The sequence below is a fragment of the Oryctolagus cuniculus genome, chromosome 20, assembly GCF_051225735.1.
Source record: "Oryctolagus cuniculus isolate XC-2025 breed Fujian yellow rabbit chromosome 20, ASM5122573v1, whole genome shotgun sequence".
Lineage (NCBI taxonomy): Eukaryota > Metazoa > Chordata > Mammalia > Lagomorpha > Leporidae > Oryctolagus > Oryctolagus cuniculus.
Genome location: NC_142886.1, coordinates 14229215 through 14236780, shown reverse-complemented (window position 1 = coordinate 14236780; position 7566 = coordinate 14229215). Strand labels below are relative to the sequence as shown.

Here is a 7566-nt window from a genome sequence, read left to right as displayed (position 1 = left end):
TCAATATAATATCTGTAGGCGTCATCCTTGCAGTGGTGTATATTAGCAGGTCATTCTTCTTTATTATTGTGTTTATTCTGTCTTATGACTACCCAAGAGATTAGTTATCTGTTCTGCTGTTGAGGACATTCGAATTATTTCTACTTTTTAACTGTAACAAAGAAAGCTGCTATGAACAGAATTGTATATGTCTTCATTCGGATATACACACTCATTTCTCTGGCCCATACACCCAAAGTATGGATGGGTCAAGGGAGACATACGGATGACCAAAGGCAGAGGAAGATATGTTCAGTGTGCCGACCGGGGGCTCCTTTCCCTCTGGGGCCCCTGTGTGATGACTGCAAGCAGCAGTGTCCTGTAGTGCACACTGCCCTGTGTCCTCGGGACAATGCCGACAGCACTTTCCAACGGGCCTTCTGTCTCTGATTCCCAAACTAGGATCCAGACAGGGATGCAGGTTGCCTGTTGACAGCGCCAGGGCACAGCGGCCAGAGCTCACGCTGGCCAGGTCATCACGTCCACCCACACCATGTGATAGAACAAGGAGCGTATGAATGAGGCCCTGCACAGGGCTCAGTTGAAGGTCCCTGGCTGCCAGAAGATCCACATCTCAGGGAAGTGAGGCTTTACCAAGTTTAATGTGGGTGAACTTGAAGGTTTGGTGGCTGAGAAGTAGCTCCTCCCCGATGGCTGTGAGGTCCAGTACATCCCCCGTGGTGGTGCCCTGGACAAGCGACGGGCCCTGCCCTGGAGGGCTGCCACAGTGCTGCTCTCGCCTTCCTTACCTCAGCCAATGGGAATAAAGCTCAACATCACTGATCCTCAGGGGACTTGAACCACGGCGAGCTAATACCTCATAGCTGTTACAATGGCCAGTGTTCAAGTGCTGGCTGCTTCGGTTCTGATCCGGTTTCCTGCCAATGCATCCTGAGAGGCAGTTGAGGCTGGCTCAAGTGCTTGGGCCACTGCCACACATGTAGGAGACTTGGATGGAGTTTCTGGCTCCTGGCTTTTTAGTCTGGCCCAACCCCAGCTGTTGCAAGCATTTTGGGAGTGAAACATCCCATAAAGTTCTCTGTCTCTGTCTCCTCAAAAAAGAAAACAGTATAAAGGTTCTTTAAAAGACATAGAACTGCCATGTGATCCAGCAACCCTACTTCTGGGCCCATCTATATACAAATATACTTCAAAAAAATTGTGGTGCAGCGAGATAGCCACTGATTACAATGCCCCCATCCCATATGAGCATCGGTTTGAGTTCTGGCTGCTCCACTACCATCCAACTCCCTGCTGATGAGCCCAGGAAAGCAGTGGATGATGGCCAAAGTATCTGGCCCCTGCCACCCATGTGGAAAATCCAGATGGAGTTCCAGGCTTCTGGCTTCAGCCTCCTCCAACTCCAGCCTCTGTGGCTATTTGGGGAGTAAAGTGGCAGATAGATGATTTCTCTCTCTCACTCTCTCTCCATCTCTTGCTCTCTCTTTGTCACTTTGTGCTTCAAATAAATTAATAGATCTTTTGAAAAATTGTGAAAAGTTTAAATTATTTTTATGCAAAAAATTTTGAAATGTAGGCAAATGATGGATCTTCAAAAAGTTCATGAAAAATGCATATTAGGAAAAAATATGCAAGAATTTTTAAAAATATTTTCACCCTCTCTATCTCTCTCTCTCTCTCACTGTCCACTCTGCCTGTCAAAAAAAATTTTTTTCACCCCAGGATAAGCTTATCTTTTACTTTTTTCACTAACTTTTTGAAGTACCTTCCTACAAAGGAAATGAAATCAGCATGTGAGTGAGTTATCTCCCACATTCATTACAGCATTATTCACAATAGCCAAGATACAGAATCTGCCCAAGTGTCCATCAAGGAATGAATGGATAAAGAAAATATGTATATATGTCAATGAAATACCATTCAGCTTCTTGAAAAAAGAAATCCGAGGACCTGCATTGTGGCACAGCCTGTTAAGCCACCACTTGCAACATTAACATCCCATGTTGGAGAGCAGGTGCGAGTCCTGGAAGCTCTGCTTCTGGTCCAGCTCCCTGCGGATGTGTCTGGGAAGGTAGCAAAGGGTGGCTCAGGTACCTGGACCCCTGCCACCCACATGGGAGACCCAGATGGAGTTCCTGGCTCCTGGCTTTGGCCTGGACCAGCCCTGGCTGTTGCAGGCATTTGGAGAGTGAACCAGCAGACACAAGATACCTCTCTGTCTTTAGATTAAGTTAAAAACAAAAAAAACACTTTTTTAGAAAAAGAAATCCTATCATTTTTGCATTTATGACAATAGGGATGAACCTGGGAAACAGTAGGCTAAATGAAATATACCAGGGACAGAAACACAAATGCTGCATGATCTCATTTATTGTGGAATTTAAAAAGTTCGAGCTCATAGAAACAGAAGAATGTGGTTGCCAGGAGTTGGGGTAGGGCTGGAAGGGGAGGTGTTGGAGAAAGGAGGCTACTGGCCAAAGATACAAAGTTTCAATTAGAATGAATAAATTCTAGAGATCCCACAATAGTATATTATGTACTTAAAAATTGCAAGAAAGTAGATGTTCAATGTTCTTGACAACCACACACACACACACACACACACACACAATAACTGAGGTGACAGGCATGTTAACTAGCTTGATTGGGGTAATCCTTTCACAGTATGTACACTGTAACTATATACAATTTCACTCTGTCAGATATACCTCGAGAAAGCTGGGAAATTTGCGCTGAGTCATAGAGTAGGTGTGTATTAGGCTTGACAGATACTGCCAATCGGTCTGCAAGGTCATGCTCCCACCAGCAGCTGCAGGAGAGTGCCACTTGCTCCACATCCTTCCCCATCAGTCCTTTCCATCTGGAACCTTCTGGTGGGTGCACAATGATAGCTTGCGGTTTTCGTTTGTACTTGTCTGATGAATATTGATGTTGACCAACTTGTCATATCCAAACCTTTAAAAGCCAATTTCCTTAAAAGACAAAACATTTTTGTCTCATTTGATTTATTTAAGTTCATTATACATTTTAGATAGAACCCTTTTCTCAGATAGGTAAGTAGGTAAATCAATATAAATTATCTCACTTATTTTTTTTTTATTTTTATTTTTTGACAGGCAGAGTGGACAGTGAGATAGAGAAAGGTCTTCCTTTTTGCCGTTTGTTCACCCTCCAATGGCCGCTGCGGCCAGCACGCTGCGGCCGGCGCATGGCGCTGATCCGAAGCCAGGAGCCAGGTGCTTATCCTGGTCTCCCTTGGGGTGCAGGACCCAAGCACTTGGGCCATCCTCCACTGCATTCCCGTGCCACAGCAGAGAGCTGGCCTGGGAGAGGGGCAATGGGGACAGAATCCAGCACCCCGACCAGGACTAGAACCCGGTGTGCCGGCGCCACAAGGCGGAGGATTAGCCTATTGAGCCACGGCACCGGCCAAATTATCTCAGTTATAATATGCCTCTTCCCTCTTCTATTGACATTTAAAATTTTTGTTTAAGATTTATTTATTTATTAAAAGGCAAAGTGATTGAGAGAACAAGAGAGAAATAGAGATCTTCCATCTGCTGGTTCATTCCCCAAATGACTACAACAGCCAGGGCTGGGCTAAGCCAAAGCCAGGAGCCAGGTTTCCTCTGTGGGTGCAGGGGCCCAAGAACTTGAGCCATCTTCTGCCTTCCCAGGTACATCAGCAAGGAGCTGGATTGGATGTGGAGCAGCTGGGACTGGAACCAGGACTGTGATATGGGATGCCAACATTAGAAGTAGCTCAACATTACAATGCTGGCTCCCTGATTTAAAAAAAAATTTTTTTTAAAGATTTATTTATGTATTTGAAAGGCTGAGTTCATAGAGAGAAGGAGAGATGGAGAAAGATAAAGATTTTCCAGCTGGCGCTGCAACTCACTAGGCTAATCCTCCGCCTTGCGGCGCCGGCACACCGGGTTCTAGTCCCGGTCAGGACGCCGGATTCTGTCCCAGTTGCCCCTCTTCCAGGCCAGCTCTCTGCTGTGGCCAGGGAGTGCAGTGGAGGATGGCCCAAGTACTTGGGCCCTGCACCCCATGGGAGACCAGGAGAAGCACCTGGCTCCTGGCTTTGGATCAGCGCAGTGCGCCGGCTGCAGCGCGCCGGCCGCGGCGGCCATTGGAGGTTGAACCAACGGCAAAAGGAAGACCTTTCTCTCTGTCTCTCTCTCTCTCACTGTCCACTCTGCCTGTCAAAAAAAAAAAAAAAAAAAAAAAGATAGATTTTCCAGCTGCTATTTTGCTCCCTAAATGGCTGCAACAGCTGGGGCTGGGCCAGGCTGAAGCCAGGAGCGTGGAATTCCATCCAGGTCTCTCACACAGGTGACAGAGGCCCAAGCACTCGGGCCATCTTCCACTACTTTTTCAGACACATTAGCAGGGAGCCAGATTGGAACCAGAGCATCCAGGACATGAACCAGTGCTCTCACGGCACGCAGGCATTGCAGGTGGTAGCTTGAAACCCACTGTGCCACAACACAAGCTCCAGTAAGTAATTTTTTAGAGTAGAAGTCATTACCTATCCCAAGGTTATGAAGATACTCTTTTACGTATTCTTCTAAAAGTTTGATGATTTTAATTTATTGTTTATAATTGTAAGCCATTTTGAATAATCTCTATGTATGGCATAAGGTAGGAGTTCAGTTTATGCTATTTTTCTCCATATAGATACCCAATCATATTTTTTACCAGAGAATTGTACTGGTACCTCTATTCAGTATTTCACTATTAAATATGTGAGCTGTAGTCTTGGGATGTTTTTTAAGATTTATTCATTTTATTTGATAGAGTTACAGAAAGAGAGAGAGACAGAGACTGAGAGATCTTCCATCCGCTGGTTCACTCCCCAAATGGCCACAAGGACAGGAGCTGGGCTGATCTGAAGCCAGGAGCCAGGAGCTTCTTCCAGGTCTCCCAAGTAGGTGCAGGGGCCAAGAGCTTAGGCCATCCTCCACTGCTTTCCCAGGCCATTAACAGGGGGCTGGATCAAAAGTGGAGCAGATGCAACTCATGTGGCACCCTTGTGGTACCCATGTGGGATGCTGGTGCCTCAGGCAGAAACTTAACCTACTACATCACTGCGCCAGCCCCTTGGGATTTTTTTCTTTTTTTTTTTTTTTGTAGATTGCTTTTGTCAGATTAATAAAGTTCTCTTCTAATTTTAATTTCCTGAGAATTTTTTCTTGATGGGTGTTAAAATTTATCAAATGCTTTTTCTTTCTTAAAAAAAAAAAAAAACAAAAACTATGTCTTTGAAAGGCAGAGCAAGAGAGAGAGAGAGAGAGAGAGAGAGAGAGAGAGACTGAAGTGGTGGTTCACTCCCCAAATGCCTGCAACAGCCAGTGGTAGGCCAGGCCAATGGCAGGAGCCAGGAATTCAATCTGGGTCTCCCACGTGGGTGGTCAGGGCCAGGCATTTGGACTATCAACTGCCACCTCCCAGGTGCATTAGCAGGAAGCTGATTGGAAAGAAGAGTAGTTAGGACTTGATATGGGGGGGGGGTCCCCAAACCAGTGGCTTAACAAGCTAAACTATAATGCCCCTCTCAAATGCTTTTTCTTTATTAAGTAGTATACAATTTTCCTTTGGTAAATCATACTTGATCATAACATTCTTTTTCATGTCTCTGTATTCAATTTGCTAAAGTTTTATGTCTTGTATAATGTTGAAATATAGTACTATAATATATAATGTATTCATAATTTTTCTAAAAATGATGTATATAATTATTTTCAGATGCAAAAAGGATTTTGGTTTGCACAGCAGATTTATGTTAGCCTCATAAAACAAGTATGTAAGTGTTCCCTTTCCTCTGTGTCTCTGAAACGGCTTGAGAAAGGTTGCCATTACTTCTCCTTAAATATTTGGAAGAATTTACCTTTGAAGATACCTGGGATTTGATTTCTTTAACATATATCAGAGCTTTTTTATTTTTATTTCTTTTTGTATCAGTTTTGGTAAACTGTATTTTTAAAATAATTTGTCTATTTCATGTGAGTTGTCAAATGTATTGGCAAAAGTTTTCTCCTTTTCTTTTATTATCAGTAGAATGTGTAGAGACCACTTAAAATTTTTTTTAAAGATTTGTTTATTTATTTGAAAGGTAGAGTTAGAGAGAGGCACAGGCAGAGAGAGAGAGAGAGAGAGAGAGAGAGAGACCTTCTATCCGCTGGTTCACTCCTCAAGTAGTCGCAACAGCCGGAGCTTGGCAGATCTGAAGCCAGGAGCTTCTTCCGGGTCTCCCACAAGAGTGCAGGGGCCCAAGTACTTGAGCCAACTTCTGCTGTCCTCCCAGGCCACAGCAGAGAGCTCACTCTCCAATGCTGGTGCAGAGGCTATCTGCTGCTGGGCTCCTAAGTTGTGCGCATCCTTGCCCTCCATGTAGGTCCATTGTGTCCCTCAAAGTTGTGTAGAATTTCCTCTGCTCTTCTCCCCAACTCTTCCCTGAGACTGCACTCTCAAAAAATGTTAATGTGTTTGAGAGGCAGAAAACAGCAAGAGGCAGATAGAGTGAGAATACTGAAGAGGAGAGAGATCTACCCTCTGATTCACTCCCCAGATACCTGCAGCAGCCGGGACTTTGATGAGCATGAGGCTAGGGGCGGGGGTGAAGCCAGAAGCCGGGAACTCCATCTAGTCTTCCATGAGAGTGGCAGGAACCCAATCTCTTGCGCCATCACCACTGCCTCCCATGGTTTGCAAGCAGCTGGAGTGAAGAGCCAGAGCTGCGTGTTGAACCCAAGCATTCTAACAGAGGACAACAGCTTAACCAACATCTTAACTGCTAAGCCAAATGCCTGCCCAAACATCCCATTTTGAGTTTCCTAATATTGGTAAAGTGTGTTTTCTTTCTGTTTTATTACTTATTCTTACTAGGAGACATTATAGATTATAATTTTCTCTGTTATATAAATTCTTTCTATTTTGCCGATAGTTATACTTTCTTGCTTCTTCCTTTTCTAGTTTCATAAAATAAAAGCTTAGAGTGTTGATTTTCAGACATTTTTCCTTCTGATGTGTTCATAAAAGCCATAAATTTCCTTCCCTTTTAAATGTTTATTTATTTATTTTGACAGGCAGAGTTAGTGAGAGAGAGAGACAGAGAGAAAGATCTCCCTTTTCTGTTGGTTCACCCCACAAAGGTGCTTCCCCCTGGTCTCCCATGCTGGTGCAGGGCCCAAGCACTTAGGCCATCCTCCACTGCACTCCCGGACCACAGCAGAGAGCTGGCCTGGAAGAGGGGCAACCGGGACAGAATCTGGCGCCCCAACCGGGACTAGAACCCGGAATGCCGGCGCCACAGGTGGAGGATTAGCCTAGTGAGCCACGGCGCTGGCCTATTTTCATTATTCTTTGATTCAAACTTTTAAAATTTCCTTTGTGATTTCATCCTTGACCCATATAGGTCATTGGGAAAAATATTTCTTGATTTTACACATTTTGAAATGTTGTACTGACCTTTCTGTGTTGATTTGTAGCTGGCAGTGGTTATACTCTGTGTGATTTCAGTCCTTTGAAATTTATTGAGACTTGCTTCACAACCCAGCA

General features: G+C 44.5%; 1 pseudogene; it reads left to right on the top strand.

Moving 5' to 3' along the window:
• The first annotated feature begins 454 nt into the window (after window positions 1-454).
• On the top strand, window positions 455-838 carry LOC149120065 (large ribosomal subunit protein uL16-like; annotated as a pseudogene).
• Window positions 839-7566: the final 6728 nt, after the last annotated feature.